We start from the raw sequence: 19,232 nt of genomic DNA on the forward strand, positions 1-19,232 counted from the left end.
CTTAACTATTTTACCCAGAAAAGTTTATTTTCTAAATTTTATTACTCTACACTAATTATTTATTGGTGTTGTGAATATTTCCCTCGCGTATTTTCTGGGTGATGAAACTAAAGCTGCAAATGGTAGATAATGTTTCAATAAATATTTCTGAGAAATGTTTCATATAATTCACTGGCCGTCAGGAACGAAGTAACTGGTTGTAAGCATCCTGAGCGGTGACCGAAACCTGACAGACACCAGGCTACAAGGAGCGTAAAGCAGCTGCTGCTGATTAAAAAGAAGCCATAGCCCTGGCGGGCCTATGGGTACCGACCGACCGCCGTGTCATCCTCCACCAATGGCGTCATTGAATGTCATCTGTAGGGGCGTGGAGTTTGTAAACCACTCTCCCGACCTTTGTCAGTTTTCGTTATCTGGACCGCTACTAGTCGGTCAAGTGACTCCTCAATTGCTCCAGTCCTCCCGTCAAGAACAAATCCCTGGTAGCGCCGGTAATCAAATCCGGTTCCTCCGCATGGCAGTCTGTCCTACTGTCCACTCAGATACGAGGTGAACTCTCCGAAACTGATGCTAATCATTTACTGTGTCAAGCCACATTTATTAATACTGAAATGAACTTAATATTGTTGGAGTCTCCTGTAGATGAGTTACTCTTAACAAGCTGCAGCTTAATTCAGGTATTCAGAATATATGCAAGGCTCTGTGCGAATGTTAGATGAACTACGTTGATCCTATGAGGAGTTAATTTGTCATTCAAAGCGTGCGGTGTATAGTATGGAGTGGTAATTATCCGAAACTTTCTTTACTCTCTGAACCACTATTACACGCACGGAGCGACTGAACTTCATTATTTTAGGAATTGCATGGATGTAGGCAGTGAGATGCACATTTAGGGCCACAAGAAGACTTTTAACTAATTGTCAGTTGCACATTGTCTGGGATTTTCGGAGTTTACATCTCCGTTTGACGGACGGTTCCCCCGAGTGGGAACTGCATTACCTGTGGAGCTCTCTGGAAAGGGAGATTAGGAAAATTGTTTGTTGAACTCAATGATTCAAAGAGAATCGCCACATGCTGGAGTTTTCTGTTGTAATTATTAAAAAACAAAAGGCTTTGGGAATTTCTGCTAAATATTTTCGCAGCCACTTGCTGTCACATATTGCGTACTCTCAAATGAAAGCACTGTAGTTCGTGAAACTAGCGTTAAATTTACATGGTATGAAATCATTTTAACGTGCTAAAGTTGTCAATGTATTGCCTGCCCCCGTTATTTGAGTGGTAAGCGCGGTTTATTATAACTAACTATACCATTTTCGTATGACCGTGTATGTTTAGTCTTAATTTTCTAATGTCATCGTGAATATTCATGTACCGTTCGATCTCTTGGTTAGTCGTTACTATTTTTTATATATTTATTTACTCTGACATTTTGCGCGTTACCAACTTCCACACATCTGACAAAGCGCACAAAAACACGGATAATATGCTACTATCCACAACTTGAAGGAACGTCGGAACAATATCCATAAACGTAACTGAGAACTGCGTAAAGCACAATATACCATCACACAGCTGCACAAAACCTCTTTCGTGGATAGTAGAGAATTAGCAAGTAGTCAATCGTTTTTGTAATCTTACAATGAGGCGCCAGTCCACCAGAGGCATTTATGCTGCACCCTTTCGAGGACGTAGTAGGTATTTCGACAACATAATGTGTACTTTTCCTACAGGTCGGAATCGAATATCATATAAAGAACCACACTGTCATTCGTCTGAAGTCAGGTAGAAATACTGTGTGAGAATGTGTAGCTGGACATAGCCTGGCTCATATTTGCACCGCACCTCTATTCATTTAAGGCTGCCTAGTCACTCGTAGCAGATTAACATAGCGGCTGGCTTTTATGAGTAATTGTGGAATATAGTGAAATACTGAAGTACACATCCACTCCTTGTCTGAGCGTACACTGAAGTATGTGTTATGGGTGATTCTCGTTAGGGCTTAAGAGCTCTTCATGTTTGCCCCGTTACGGATGGTTCTGAACCTGAAAGGAGAAGAGGGAGTGAAAACAGGTGCCAGTGCATAGATTATTTCTTTGGAATAGTGTAGAGAGAGATAGGAGGGTGAGGGGGGGGGTCTAGCTTACATCCACATCCGGTGATATGATTTACCACCAATACTCCCTGATTCCATTAGGTCATGGGCTATTGGAAGATTTTTGGCATATAGCTCGTTACAGTCGGGCTGTTGATGACATCTTCTCCTCTTGTCAGCCAAACAGTAACAATGAAAATTTATTCTAACAGCAGCATTCGAACCGCCAACCCATGAGTCGAGTGCCACAGCAACACAAAATAATCTCGAATATTCCGTTACTATGACGTATGTACGAAGTGTAAGCGATGACAGACGCAATAGAGGTGTAAATGTGACAGCTGAGTAAAGCTTTGTATACAAAAACGCTCCTATGATAAGCTTGTCAAAACGCAGCGCCAACTTATTCCAGCCGTGGGTCGTGGGACCCTACTCGACCGTTGGTATGTAAATATATTCTTGCCCGCGGTTGCCTCTGGAGAGGTGCATGCCCCGAATAAAGTCCTCTCGCCTTATCGCTGCCACATCTCGACCCGTGCCGCGTATTAATCTTTCTTCTTGCAGACTGATTCCGGGCGCGCTTTAAATATTAATGTGCCTTGACGGACGGCTTCGAGAGTGACACAGAGCATGCCGAAAGACTGGACGCATGAGTACCACCACGCACCGTTGCCTTGGACTAGTCACGCTTAACATTGTCTGGTATAATGTCCAGCCTAAGAACAACATCAAATGACTTGAGTTTCTCTATAGCACAATATGTCTCTCCAGAATGGTAAAGGCCCGTTTAACTAAAGAAAGTGGATGCTGCGACGCACAATAACCAGTTTTACCACGACCATTTTCTTGAGCAGGCTGTAAAAGCAGCAAGTGCTCCTTCTCCTAGAATGCAATGAGTTGGAAATAAATACACAACAGAAAGCAAATAGAGTACTGTCAAACGACATTTTTGAAGTAGAAAATCGTCTGTAGGGTATTCAAAATGGTTCAAATGGCTCTGAGCACTATGGGACTTAACATCTGCGGTCATCAGTCACCTAGAACTTAGAACTACTTAAACCTAACTAACCTAAGGACATCACACACATCCATGCCCGAGGCAGGATTCGAACCTGCGACCGTAGCGGTCACGCGGTTCCAGACTGAAGTGCCTAGAAACACTTGGTCAATTCGGCCGGCTGTAGGGTATTGCTTCGACTGTATTGTAGATGATTCATGTGACACCCTGGTACTGGAACGTCCAACACTACATACCCCATACTCCTCGGTTTCATAGTCCTGGTTTTAAGAGGATGGACAGTGTCATCATTACCAAATTACGAGCATGCTTCACTGCAACCAAGAAAAATGAAACACCTGTTAAAGTTAATGCCCTCTCCAAATATGGTTACTGTGGATCTGAAAAGGAAATCCTGCAATTTTTACTGAACTGTGTAAAAAAAAAAAAAGGGCAAAGGGAGAGCACACCATACGAACACCCACGAGGGAACCTACACACTATTGTGGCAAACTAAGTAACTTTAATTGAATGCTGCACTACATTTTCAAGGGACTCAAATATACGACACTATTTTTCAACATAAACGCCAACACTCTGTAAACAGCCGTCCTAAAGTTGTACCAAACGTTGAGATCTTCGACGATAAAAATCCGTTGCTTGGTCATGGAGTCTTTCGAGTACCACTGTGTGAACGTCCTCGTAGTTGAGTACTCTGAAATTGCTGCGAATCAGTTACTCAATTGCGTGGACACCGTCACATTTGGTCCATGTCGAACGCCTTTCTTTCCCATCAGCATTATCTACGTGTGTGTGGCCTTCGCCATGTTTCTAGCTCCATTTCCTTGTGATCCATATCGGCATGCCGCCTCAATTTCACGGTAAGTGTGTGTGAATTTTAGAGGATTTGGCGACAAGATTATTACTTTACTTCGATTTTGAAGCACACTTACAACTGCCAGAACGTTCCACTCCCACACTTTGATGCACCTGTTAATCGTAGCGCAGCAGAAATGTCTCTACAGGAAGCCCAGAACATTGACTCTCTTCTGACAATGTGTAATTCTTGTTGAACAATGTTCTTGCCGTGGGACGACATGAGTCACTGTTTTGGAGTCCCCTCACAAAAATTTTTAATCATACTTGATTCCGATCATTTCAAAAATCATCTATATTTAGGTACCTTCAGTTTGCATTTATATTATGGCCGTTTACACAATTTGTTAATTTATGGAAAGCTTTTCTTTGAATGTTATGATGTTCCAGGTCTTTATATTCGCGTAAATAAACTATACAAATAATAATTTTAAATAATTCACTATGATCGTGTAGTCTGTGTAAAGGAACAACAATATAATTTTGCCTCGTGTATCAATCTTTAAGTTGGTGCTATGGGCCATTGCCTAAACCATTTAAAATAAAATTTATAATAAATACCAAGGTTATTTGAAAAGTAAGTTCCGATCGGTCGCAAAACTCAAACTAGTGTGATAATCAAAAACGATTTATTGGCAACAGGCAGCTCCACCTTCCTGCCACTTCTCTATATAGCCACCGTTCCGAAAGTAGTCACCTGTCGTAGCGTTGTACCAACTTTCCAATATCCTCGTCACAGAAAGCAGCCGCCTGTGCTTTCAGCCAATTCTCTATGCTGATCTGCAGCTCGTTGTCTGTGCCCAAACGTTGTGTTCACAGCCAGCGGTTCATATGAGCAGAGAGCCAATTGTAAGTCGTATTGTGGGTGATGAAACACGTGCCATCGAAGACGCTGCATGAGTATCTTCATTGCTCCTGTAGAGTGCGGTCGAGAATTGTTTAATAGAAGAATGAAAGTTTCTCAAAAAATGGCATTTTTGTTATGTCATTACTGTATATCTCCATTGATAACAGACATTCAGCTTCAAAATGATTTGTAGTTCACCTGATTCATCGATGACCTCAAAAGAGTGTGTCTTCACGTTCCAACATTGTAGAAGTCACAGCTACGTGCGGTCGGCCGGCACGCTGGAGATCGGAGAGATTTGCGCTACGTTGTCGCGATAATGGCAGACACCTCTTCCAACGACTCACTCTGCTTTTGTTCACTGCCAGATGTCCGTAGACACCCTGCAAGCACCTATCATATCTGTGAAATTCTGGTTTTCCTCGAAAAAAAACTCAATCACGTCTTTGCCTGGAACACACCTCAGTTGCAGACGCCATTGTGAAGGTTACGTATAGCGCCGCTACTTATCGGTACTTCTACATCTACATCTACATTTACACTCAGCAAGCCACCCAACGGTGTGTGGTGGAGGGCACTTTACGTCTGTCATTACCTCCCTTTCCTGTTCCTGTCGCGTATGGTTCGTGGGAAGAACGACTGCCGGAAAGCCTCCGTGCGCGCTCGAATTTCTCTAATTTTTCATTCATGATCTCCTCCGGAGGCATAAGTAGGGGGAAGCAATATATTCGATACCTCATCCAGAAACGCACCCTCTCGAAACCTGGCGAGCAAGCTACACCGCGATGAAGAGCGCCTCTTTTGCAGAGTCTGCCACTTGAGTTTGCTAAACATCTCCTTAACGCTATCACGCTTGCCAAATAACGCTGTGACGAAACGCGCCGCTCTTCTTTGGATCTTCTCTATCTCCTCTGTCAACCCGACCAGGTACGGATCCCACACTGATGAGCAATACTCAAGTATAGGTCGAACGAGTGTTTTGTTAGCTACCTCCTTTGTTGACGGACTACATTTTCTAAGGACTCTCCCAATGAATCTCAACCTGGCACCCGTCTCACTAACAATTAATTTTATATGATCAATCCACTTCAAATCGTTTCGTATGCATACTCTCAGATATTTTACAGAAGTAACTGCTACCAGTGTTTGTTCCGCTATCATATAATCATACAATAAAGGATCCTTCTTTCTACGTATTCGCAATACATTACATTTGTCTACGTTAAGGGTCAGTTGCCACTCCCTGCACCAAGTGCCTATCCGCTGCAGATCTTCCTGCATTTCGCTGCATTGAAACTGCGGAGAATGAAGCGGGAATATACGACCATGCCCCAAAATAAATACCGCGTTTCTTCAACTGCAATTGGCCGAAAAAAGTTTTGACTTGCGTATTGAACGCACCTTGTACGATGGACTGTTCGCATTGATGCACCAACAAATCGGGCAACTCCAGTCACGGTCTGGTCATGATCTCGTCGAAACACGAGAGCTCATTTCTGCGCTTCTGCCACTTACCCACGCCGATTAATCTTAAAAGCACTAATTGCATGCCACTACAGTGGCACGATCCACGTCAGTGACGGAGGATCACGTGACCGCCAGGTACCAGTTCTTCACAGTCTACAGCGGTCCAAAGCGACCACTTTTCTCTTTTAATGGGTAAGTAATGTTTTGCCCGACAAGCTCGTAACCGTCGAGCTGCTTCCTGTTCCACCTTGCTACGGCCTATGTAAGATGGAATTTTGTAGTTGGAAGAAGGTGCCACATTGCACGGTGGCAGACAGCTCGCGACAGCGCAGTGGGTGTGGCAGCGACTACCACCGCTGACAAACATCCCAGCCGCGCCGTGCGTTACACTCCGATTGACGTGCGCCGGGGCACACCTTCACAAATCCTCGCCACTGCCAGGCGCCGCCATCTCACAGGAGGAAAGCACAGGAGAAGAGGCCCTAACGGCGGAGCTGGATGGAGGAGATCTAGTAAGTATACAGAGAGACAGTTTACAAATCCTCGTTTTACCTACCCATCCCTGAATACTGTTCCACTATTTGAGACCAAAACCAAACAGGACTGACAGAGATTGTTGGACACGTAACTCGAAGAGCATCTCTCATTGTGAAGTTTAATTCGGTTCAAATGGTGCAAATGGCTCTGAATACTATGGGACTTAACATCTGAGGTCATCAGTTCCCTAGAACTTAGAACTACTTAAACCTAACTAACCTAGAGACATCGCACACATCCATGCCCGAGGCAGGATTCGAAACTGCGACCGTAGCGGTCACGCGGTTCCAAACTGTAGGGCCTAGAACCGCTCGGCCACCCCGACCGGCATACCTTTTTCAGCACCCTGTTTATGAGCGAACTGACGTATACGATTGGTCCGCGGGAGATCGTCGTGGAAATGTAGGAAAGCCTAAACTGGCAGATTGAACTGACTTGGGAAAGTCTACTTATAATGTTGGAAGAAAGATCATTGAGAAATCTGTAAAATGTAAATGTCGTGTGACTAGGGCCTCCTGTCCGTTAGACCGTTCGCCGGGTGTGAGTCTTTCGAGTTGACGCCACTTCGGCGACTTGCGCGTCGATGGGGATGAACTGATGACGATTAGGACAACACAACACCCAGTCCCTGACCGGAGAGAATCTCCGACGCAGCCGGGAATCGATCCCGGGTCCTTAGGATTGACATTGTGTCGCACTGACCACTCAGCTACCGGGAACGGACGAGAAATCTGTGAGAAATACAGGAATATACTGCAATCTCCAGTAGGACAATGAACACAAGTGTATATTAATTTCAACGTGCAAAGAGAAATTTAAGCATTCATTTTCTCGCCCTCTAACCACGACTGTAACGGGAGGAAGGCTGAATAAGTAGTATTTTGGGATTTTCCCTCGTCATTAACTTCGGCGTAGTTTGCAAAGTGTGGATTTAGTATAGAAGAAAAGGGGCATATTCGCCGTAGCACAACCACTGCTCAGCCTATTGCAATGGTTGCTTTTGTGAGCCCGAGACCACGCGCCAGATTTTGTAATGAATATCTTATCCTATCCACCTTTTCAATGTCTTTTGAGCACTAGGCTGCAGCAGGTAAACGAACAACGATCATGTGGGAACAGACCACATGAAGGAAATGTTGGCGATGCGAAACCACAAAAACAGAAGCAAGCGAATACGTTATTAGTTTGTATTTCTAATGCAAAAAGGAAATTAGACAACTGACCTGTGTACGTCAGAGCATTTGGCCTTCCGTATAAGATAAATTATACGTTAATTAGCCCATGCGCGTCGTTCCACGCAACTGAATATATGATTTACGTGTGCTCGCAAGCACAAACACTATCTGCCAAGGACACGGTAATATGCAATGTTTATTGGAGCTCGCTGGCCCCTTGTACGATCAGAAACACAACAGTCGATAAATAAACCTCTTCACTACGTGTTCCGTTGGAGCAGGAGAGTAGAATTGTTTTTTCTGCACACAGTAGTCCACTCTCGATGCCGTAAAGTAGCACAAATCTTCGTCGATAATATCGAAGGTAAGCATTGGAGCCATTGCGCACTGCGTTTGATGTCTTACGTTACCGTTTCTCCCTCTTCTTCTTTTTAATTTTCCGGTTTCTTATAGTGCGAGCAGGGTCAGCAGTATCTCGTGGGGCCGTCAGCTGTCCGCGTCGAGGGAACGCTCGCAGCTTTATAAACACGTCCGGCCTTCTTAGGAAATGCACTCGGCGCGCCTTGATTAACTTCTGGTGCCCACGCTCAGCCCGCGCCCGCTGTTCGCCCGCCGGGCAGTAAACTCACTTTGCCGGCCGGGCGGCTACTCCGAGAATCGCCTTATGCCTCCGGACGTGGGTTACTCGCCCGCCTGGATGGATCTGTACAGCGCGGCAGACTGACGGACGTAGGGTTGGAACGCGGGGCGCGCCCTAATAAATGGGACGATCAAAATGTCGCGGGGAACGTCAGCGTTGATGCCCGCTGGGTCGCACGGCCCCTAAACTGGAGTAATAAACAAAGGGAGACACGTTTAAATTAGCTGTCCCGGCCACAGAATATCTGTCTCGACATTTCCGCCCGCATTTGGACTCTCGGCCAGGTGTTCCACTCTGCTGCGTCTAACAAGTAAGCTACAAATCTCTACAGCAGTCGCGTAACCGCATAAACGGAAACATGTAAAAAAAAAAAAGTACACTGCTACCCACGCACGGTGAAGCTTAGCGGAGGCAGAAGGCGAACAAATGTGCTTACTGAGGAATACGTACGTCAAGTGCATTTTATCTGCTCGGCTTGTAAGCGGTCTGGCTTGTTTCTCTAAACATAGCTCTTTACAGCCAATTACTTTTGCTCATATCACATTTAAGCGTCTAGTTGTGTTCGAAGACAACGCACCGTTGTAGCGTAGGCATATCGGCGTACACACGTGCAGTGTGCGCAGCGTCTATTAAAATTTTTGTTTTATCTCATCACGCGGTAAAATTTTCAACTAAAGGGTTCACCACTATTGCACGTATTCCGTGATGAAGGCAACTTACAATAACGTCCGAAATTTTGGTGCAAAATTTTACAATATGGTTGATAACAGAACACAGAAAATTTCTAATGGGAACGTCCTCCAAATCAGTAAATTAGATAATTATCGAGGAATTAAATTAGGAACGTACACTAGTCAACGTGAACCACTACGTTTATAGACTTCCGCGGCCACTGTCAATGTGAACAAAATCATTTCGAGTCATTATGAAACGCAAAAATAGCTAAAATTCCGATGATTTTGCAGTGGTCCTCTGGTGATGATGTTCCGTATATACTGATTTATTTCGATTGTCAAGTGGTTACCGACGTCACATTCTTGGGTACCACTAGACAATTCGAAGATTGAAATGGATGGGTGACTGTACGGTAGTCAACCCCATACCGAAATAAGCGTGTATAGAGTAAGATCATCACTAGAATCTAGCAGTTAGCCGCCCTGAAGACGACCGCTGTGAAGATGGTCGAAACGTCGGTATTTTACTCATTTTTAGTGTTTCATAATGACACAAACTAATACCCAAAATAATTTTATGATAACTACTATTTGCAGATGATAAAGCCACAGGCCTAATCCAAGTCAGAGAAAATAACCTTCAGCTTGCCATACATTTAAAAAATCGTGTACGTGCAAAATAAAATCTTAAAACTCAATTACATAAGGTAAATGTTTTGGTCTTTCAGGGTAAATATCCAAAACGGTCGAATATACTAATTAACAATAAAATAATTAAACAGATTGTGATGGTCCTATATCCTCCATATCAGAATATTTTTGATATTTTTGACATTGTTTCAAAGCTTATTGCTTAACGTTACTGCAGAATGTGTGTTGTATGGATGCAGCTACCGCTCGTTTAGCCGTATTTAGCGTTTAAGAGTAACATTTGTCCGCTGACAATGCTTTCTGAATTGTGATTGTCGTCTCATGCGTGAACTTGTCGTAGCACAGTAGTAGCGAACTGGAACTAATGATTCGGCATTGGTCGTCCGTGGGCCCGTGGGCGCCAAACGCTCTCGCTTAAGACGTGTGCGTTTCTTGATACATTGATTTAACTATTCGCTCCGAGTTCTCACGTTTTTAAGCTCAGAAGCAGTGAGCCGATAGCTGAAGTCTGTCGTCATAGTTGTTTGGCCGCCCTCGTGTGAGACGTGCATATTCGAAAAATAATGATTTGAGTCCAGTCAACAGCATAGCGTTGTATGGTCTAAAAAGTTTCAGTGCGAAGCTATATATATTATATTGTGGCGTATGGGACGTTACGAAAACTGAGTGTAGTTGAGCTGATTTGAAACGAGGAATAATGTCAGCTAAACTCTCCAGAGTGCGATTCCTGAAATAATCGGCAAAAGAAAGATTCTAATTTGACATTTGGCGATGAAGAGGAATAATGTAACACATTTTTACTCCACATCATCGACCGTCATCTTTTAATGTGACATATTTATATATCTGCGCTGCTATATGAGTTACGATGGTTAAAAGTAGCATTAATTCCAAGCCATGTATGGGACGATAAACAGAATACGTAACTACTAAACCCAAAAACATACAGTAATTAAACATGAGAAAACTACGTCCATACAACTACTCTTGTGTGGAACTGAGAGATGGGTAAATAAAAAGAAAAATTACAGCAAAATACAAGCAACAGAGAAGAGATTCTTGAGAAGAGTGAAGAGTTACAAAAGGAGAGATTTAAGAAGTAATTAAAACGTTCGGAATTAGTTAAGTATACATACTACATAAATTAGGAAATTACGAAAAATGTAGTTGGGAAGACGAAACAGGCAGATACCTGTATCTAAGACGACGACGACAACGGCGATGGCTGACTGCGGCCGCGAAAGCCTGTTATCGTACGACCAAGCTTGTTGTAGGTCTCAAGTTTGTAACTGAGATTTGTGATTACAAAACGCGTTTCACTATACGTATAGAAGTTTTCCTGTGTACCGCGTCGTAACTCGGAGTTTGATAGAAGTCCACTGTGAGAAGTGTGTTGCTAACGACGCTATTCGAATAAGCTCCAATGAACAACTACAAGGTTCATCTGGCCACTAGCTTTTTGCCGTCCCTTCCCACTTCTGCAGCTCTCCCTCGATAGTGTGAGAGTATCGCTTCGCGCAGAATGGATACAGAGGAGTGCTTGGTCACCCATATCTTCAAGGTTGTATTCCCAGCGAAACATTGAGGTGCAGGGAAGAAATGCTGAGTAGCTCAAAATCTGTATTTGCCTGTGAATTGGTAAAGGAAGAAGGAAGATTAGGGTTCACCAGAGACGAAACACAAGTTCAGATTGGAGAACATCGGGCCAAACATCAGATTTAGATTAGCACACACGAAGAAAGCTTTCTTCTACATCTACATCTACATCCATACTCCGCAAGCCACCTGACGGTTGTGGCGGAGGGTACCTTGAGTACCTCTATCGGTTCTCCCTTCTATTCCAGTCTCGTATTGTTCGTGGAAAGAAGGATTGTCGGTATGCCTCTGTGTGGGCTCAAATGTCTCTGATTTTATCCTCATGGTCTCTTCGCGAGATATACGTAGGAGGGAGCAATATACTGCTTGACTCTTCGGTGAAGGTATGTTCTCGAAACTTTGACAAAAGCCCGTACCGAGCTACTGAGCGTCTCTCCTGCAGAGTCTTCCACTGGAGTTTATCATCTCCGTAACGCTTTCGCGGTTACTAAATGATCCTGTAACGAAACGCGCTGCTCTCCGTTGGAACTTCTCTATATCTTATATCAACCCTATCTGATACGGATCCCACACTGCTGAGCAGTATTCAAGCAGTGGGCGAACAAGCGTACTGTAACCTACTTCCTTTGTTTTCGGATTGCATTTGCTTAGGATTCTTCCAATGAATCTCAGTCTGGCATCTGCTTTACCGACGATCAACATTATATGATCATTCCATTTTAAATCACTCCTAATGCGTACTCCCAGATAATTTATGGTATTAACTGCTTCCAGTTGCTGACCTGCTATTTTGTAGCTAAATGATAAAGGATCTATCTTTTTGTGTATTCGCAGCACATTACACTTGTCTACATTGAGATTCAATTGCCATTCCCTGCACCATGCGTAAATTCGCTGAAGATCCTCCTGCATTTCAGTACAATTTTCCATTGTTACAACCTTTCGATACACCACAGCATCATCTGCAAAAAGCCTCAGTGAACTTCCGATGTCATCCACAAGGTCATTTATGTATATTGTGAATAGCAACGGTCCTGTGACACTCCCCTGCGGCACACCTGAAATCACTCTTACTTCGAAAGACTTCTCTCCATTGAGAATGACATGCTGCGTCCTGTTATCTAGGAACTCTTCAATCCAATCACACAATTGGTCTGATAGTCCATATGCTCTTAGTTTGTTCATTAAACGACTGTGGGGAACTGTATCGAACGCCTTGCGGAAGTCAAGAAACACGGCGTCTACCTGTGAACCCGTGTCTATGGCCCTCTGAGTCTCGTGGACGAATAGCGCGAGCTGGGTTTCACATGACCGTCTTTTTCGAAACCCATACTGATTCCTACAGAGTAGATTTCTAGTCTCCAGAAAAGTCATTATACTCGAACACAATACGTGTTCCAAAATTCTACAACTGATCGACGTTAGAGATATAGGTCTATAGTTCTGCACATCTGCTCGACGTCCCTTCTTGAAAACGGGGATGACCTGTGCCTTTTTCCAATCCTTTGGAACGCTACGCTCTTCTAGAGACCTACGGTACACCGCTGCAAGAAGGGGGGCAAGTTCCTTCGCGTACTGTGTGTAAAATTGAACTGGTATCCCATCAGGTCCAGAGGCCTTTCCTCTTTTGAGCGATTTTAATTGTTTCTCTATCCCTCTGTCGTCTTCAGTACAGGAGCTCTACCGGTAACAGATACTGATTTTGAGATGAGAAGGAAGTTCCTGAAAGCGTGCGTCTGGAGCTGTACATGTAACGTGAACCATCAGAAAACTAAAGACGACGAAACGTAAACATTTTAAACTGTGATACTATCCAAAATTAAAATTAAAAAGTACGAAATGAATACAGGACAGGATAGTGAGATACGTGATTCAGTATCTGGGAATAGCTTCGTTTGGTCAGAAAGGAGAAGAAGAAGGGCAGAACGGTAGGGGCGAACAAAAACTACAACAAGCAAAACGCAGTATAGACGATGTTTGATGTAGTAATTACATAAAGATGAAAAACTTGGTTCAAGATGGGAAAAGATGGAAGACTCTATCTAACCAATCGACAGAGTTGAAGAAAGTGTTAAGCCTAGGAGAGGGGCCTTTTCCAAGGGAGCCATCGCAACATTCGCCGTAAGCGACGTAGGAAAGTCACGAAAAGCCTATATTTGAATGGCCTGATGAGGAGTCGAAGTCCATTCCTCCCTCATCCGAGTTCAGCGCCACCTCGCCGGCTTGTGGAATGGTGACCACCCTACTTCAGGTAAACAATACCTACATGAGTTTTTGCCATATCACAAGATCGCTAATACACCTTCAAGAACAGCTGTTAACCGTAATAACGAACGACTGTTTCTCGTCCAGCCGTTCAGGAAACTGCATGTGCAGATATGTTGCAAGAGATTCAGCAAAAACGTAGGGCTTGCAGAAAGATTTCTTCACCACTGACATCTCGACCTCGTGGTCGCAGGAATGCAAGTACTGTTCGTCACGCAACATTAAAATGCTTTGCAGCCTCCGTCTTTCACCGCAAGGCAAGTGTCAGCAAGAGGCATTACGCGTTGGCGCCAACATGTTTCTATGTGTTGTTGAAATAAGGCGCAGCGTTGACAGTGGCGTGGACCGTGATGCAACCCAAGTGCTGTCCGTTTTCTAACGAAATAATCTCTGAAGCAGATGTATGGAGAAAAACTGACCTTGTTACTGGAATAAACTACTCTGGAACTGGTAGCATTTGCACGCTGTAGGCAGTTTTCTTTAAATGAGAACCACACGCTCAAAAGTCCTCCAGAGCGTCTGAGAAGATCTTTGATATGTGATCTCAAATCAATATGCACAATATACACAACCTGTCAATTTTGGACAATCACTTTACATAGGCCTACTTGTTTTCTGCTGTGCTGTATTGCTGTTTATGACGATAAACCTTGTTTTTTACGGAACTGAATGAACTGTTTTTTTTTCCATGTTCAGTGAGGGATCGTAAACCGAGAAAGAGTAAATAAAACTTCACTGCTCCACACGTTGGTGCTTTTTTGTCAGGTTTGATTAGAACACTTGTCGTTCGCAAAGAGCACTATTTTCGCTTTGTCTGTGTAAGACAGAAAGTCGTTTCTGTATAGCGACAACAGGAGTGGTCCCAGAAATTAAACATGCGGAACGCCAGTAGCAATCGTGCCCACTCAGACGAAGAATCAGAATGTTAGATCTGTCCAGTATCCAGGGGCGGGGTGCGAAGGCAGTGAAACACACCACTCACCGCTAATGATTGAGGCGGATCACCATAAATCTTACGCTCTTAGATGCTATGTTGCACTCATTTATCAGCTCTTCGTTTCCTGCCTTCCACACACTTCAATCACGTTTCCCGCTATGCACTGAAACTATAGGCGCCTATCTAGCACTCCAATTTCTATGCTGATTGCTTTTGGACCTTCTTGTCAAAAAAATGGTTCCAATGGCTCTGAGCACTATGGGACTTACCATCTAAGGTCATCAGTCCCCTAGAACTTAGAACTACTTAAACCTAACTAACCTAAGGAGATCACACACATCCATGCCCGAGGCAGGATTCGATCCTGCGACCGTAGCGGTCGCGCGGTTCCAGAATGTAGCGCCTAGAACCGCTCGGCCACTTCGGCCGGCGATCTTCTTGTCAGTTGCTGCTTAAGACGCGGTTTAGTTCTTAGAGTTGTCCAGCGAACAATGCATTGTTGTGCAACAATGTTCGCGCTTTCGCAACCCACATTATATGTAATAATTGCAGACTGGAAGAAGGGCAGTAGATGTGATCCACAAAACATTTAATGGGACTGTCATTTGTCTAATGCAGAATCCCAGGAATATTCTGAGCTTGAACATGATAAGGTATCGAAAGGAACAGCTCTGAACCAACCGACATGTATTCCAAGTCGCGCTTTTCTCAATTGACGACCTGGTAGACATGGATCAAGGTCAGACAGAAGCTCTATTCTTGACTTCTGAAAATCATTTGGCATGTTTCCACGCTTACTAGCGAAAATATCATCATGTGGATAATCAACCAAATTTCTGAGTGAATTTTTGGATTATGGGAAGGGACTATGCAGCATGGTAATCTTGGATGGATATTCATCGTCGGAAATAGAAATAACTTGAGGTCCTACCCGGAAGTGTGTTGGGTAAGACACATAGGCAAAGAAGGTCGGTCTCCCACCAAGTTATCCGTAAACATTAATTAGTCTTTCAAATCTGCAGTTACTAAAAAATTACATGAGACCCTGATGTAGCGTGCAAGGAGGTACTGGACCCAAACTAGCTACCACAAGCATTCGTCCTGGCCACGTGGTGGATATATGAGGCTCCTGTCTCAGCCTCATGAGCCGGTGAATAGGTTTAATGGATATATGAGGCTCCTGCCTCAGACTCATGAGTTGGTGGATAGGTTTAATTGTAGTGGTGGGTAATATTGGTGAGATGTTACACATCAGTTACAGTGCTCCGTTGGTATTGCTTTTCACTACCCTAGAGAAATTTATAACCTAGCCGTTTAGGAAGAGTAATTAACATAGGATATAAATTACGCTTCTCAATCGTTTGTATAAATGTATTTCCGGTAGGGTGTGGCAATTGTAATAAAAACAATGTTCATAATAGGAAGACTCTTACGAAGTCTGCGACAATGATGCACTTACACAAAATTCTAGATATGGGTCTCACTTTATTCTTCAATATAGAGTATGCGTTTTGGCATGCTTGAGTCATTATCTGGGTCTGCTGAGCGCTGTTGGCAGGCAGGATGCACTCAGCCCCTGTGAGGTAAATTGAGGAGCTACTTGGCTAATGAGTAGCGGCTCCGGTCACGAAAGCTGACAACGGCCGGAAGAGCGGTGTGCTGACCACATGCCCCTCCGGATCCGCATCTGGTGACGCATAAGGGCTGAGTATGACGTGGTGGCCGGTCGGTACCACTGGGCCTTCATATTCTGTTCGGACGGTGTTTGTTTGTCTGTTTGTTTCGGCAGACTGCCATCATCAGGTTTTGCATCTACATTTGTAATACGTAAGCCATCTTATGGAATGTGGCGCATAGTACTTCGTGTACCCGTGTTACTTCCCGCTTTTCCTGTTCCATTCGTGTATGGTTCGCGGGAAGAAAGACTGCCGGTAGGCCTCTGTGTGAACTCTTATCTCTCGAGCTTTATCTCTGTGGTGTTCTTGCGAAATATACGTAGGGGGAAGCAACATATTGGTCAAGTATTCCAGGAACGTATGCTCTCGGAATTTTAACGATCGACCAATCCGTTGTGCAGAACGCCTGTCTTGCAGCACTTACCACTGGAACTGTATGAGGATCTCTGTGACGCTTTCGCACTTACTAAGCTTGCTTGAGCTTGCAACGAAACGTACTGCTCTTCTTTGGACCTTCTTTGAGACTTCTCAATTTCCTCGATCGTTCCCTCTGACGAGCAATATTCAGGTATGCTTACTGGTCGAATTAGTGCTTTGTAAGCTACTGCCTGTGCTGACGATCTACATATTCTGGGGATTCTTCCAGTGAATCTCAGTCTGGCATCTGGCTTACCCAGGGTTAATGTTACGTTGTCGTTCCATTTGAAATCGCTTCATACCCATACTTCCAGATATTTTATCAAAGTTATTGCTTCCACTGATTCTACTGTAGTTATGTAATCAACAATAAAGGCTCGTGCTATGTATTCGGAATACGTCTCATTTGTTTATGTTGGAGATGAGTTGCCACTCCCTGCAACGAGCACTGATCCTCTGCATGCCTTTCGGCATTTCATTACAATTGTCTAGCGTTGCGACTTCCCTGTATACAACAGGGCCATCAGTGAGAAGCATTATAGATCTTCCTGCTTTACCTACAATTTTGGCTAGCTAATGCCTGTCTGTGTCTCAACTTTGCGTCGTAGTACCGTCAATAATTCACCCTTACGACAGCATTTCGTCTTTAATTACGTGCGAAATTTGTTACTACAGTTTAATCAATTTTCTGTTATGCTAAACTGAGTCTCTTGCTCGTCCCTTTCAACAAGAGCCTTACCATGAATTAGATTTGTTTGTTTCTGGTTGGGAACCCTGTGGCGACCTTGACGTTTTTCATAGTTCCTGCTGATGTTCAACTGTGTGTGAAATCTTATGGGACTTAACTGCTTAGGTCATCAGTCCCTAAGCTTACACACTACATAACCTAAATTATCCTAAGGACAAACACACACACCCATGCCCGAGGGAGGACTCGAACCTCCACCTGCTGATGTTCCTTTCCATGATGTACAGATTGTATGGTGCGTCCAGTGTGCGGTAGGGCACAGAGGCGGAGGAGGTACAGCTGGGAGTCAGTAGCGCTTGAGCAGTACTAAGCATATATCTGTCCACAGGATTGCACAGGTTACAGAATACGGACGTGCAGCATTAAAACTCCTAATGAACAAAGCTTCATACCAGGCATGGGGAACCTTCCGTGACCCGCGGCCATGATTCACATACGTACTGAAGCCCGCGGGCCGACTTGTCACGTGACGCGATAGCAGCATTCCGAGCGCATATACTTCAAACGATAACGTTGGTGTAGTTAAAATTTACGGGGTAAGGGTACTGATATGAATGGTACCCCTTTCCTCGCACGGCTTTTCAGCAAATTATGTCTGATAATATGCGTTTTTGACAGTACATTTCTTGTTACGATCCCACTATCTTAAGAGGTTTACATTTATTTATGAATAAGAGCATTAATTATTTACTTACGTTTTTATAATAACTGTCTTAAGAACTCCAGTTGGAAAATTCAGCAACTCCGTTAGCAAAGAAACAATGTTCTTGAAAGATAAATTTCAACATTTGAAGCTGGGAAGCCACGCATATTGAAATGTCATCGTTAAAGCAACTGGTTGCAGCCAATTCCTCACAAATTACCTCGAGTTTCAACAGTTGCAATCTTCTAGTATGTCCATAATGGACGAGAATTATTTATTAATATTCATAGGTGAAAGTTCTGGAATGACAATGAGGTAGATAGGAAATACCAGTCGCCGGGCAATTAAAAGCAACTTTGCGATTTTTGGCGACATGCATGTCATTCGAGTGTTTGAAATGTAGTGTTTTAATATGCACAAATACTATTAACAAGTATTTTTTGAATCTTTGTCCGAAAATACTTTTCACGAGTGATTGTGTACGCAATGGTTGTTACTGTAACGATAAACACACCATCATTTTTGGTCCCTTTTAAAAAAACTTTAAAGTCTAAATCACTGGAACTTCGATCGGCCGTGTTATACAGATGGCAAACTGGAAAAATGCGAGCACAGAATGACGAATTGTCAAGCCGATAATACTCGCCCTCATACGCTCTGTACGCATTTGTAATACTGAGAATATACTGGTCGCCATCAATACTGTTCATCAATATTTGTAGTATCGACAGTAAGTCAATATTCGCTATGAAGCGATCATTGTATTGAAGTATTTATAGTAACAGTAACGCTAGAGGGCCCTCAAGCTACGCGTGGCATTGTACCATCGCGCAAATAATATAATGAGGTATGTTGTTAACACTGAAAGAATTGGCCGAAACTGCTGAAACTCATGAATGCAGCACAGCAGAAAATGCGCCCCGGGCAAACTACAATGCGGGCCTTTCGCTCTCTCTGGCACGAATTTCTTCCGCGGACCATATTGAAACCAATC

Source organism: Schistocerca piceifrons, chromosome 4, assembly GCF_021461385.2.
Source record: "Schistocerca piceifrons isolate TAMUIC-IGC-003096 chromosome 4, iqSchPice1.1, whole genome shotgun sequence".
NCBI classification, from domain to species: domain Eukaryota; kingdom Metazoa; phylum Arthropoda; class Insecta; order Orthoptera; family Acrididae; genus Schistocerca; species Schistocerca piceifrons.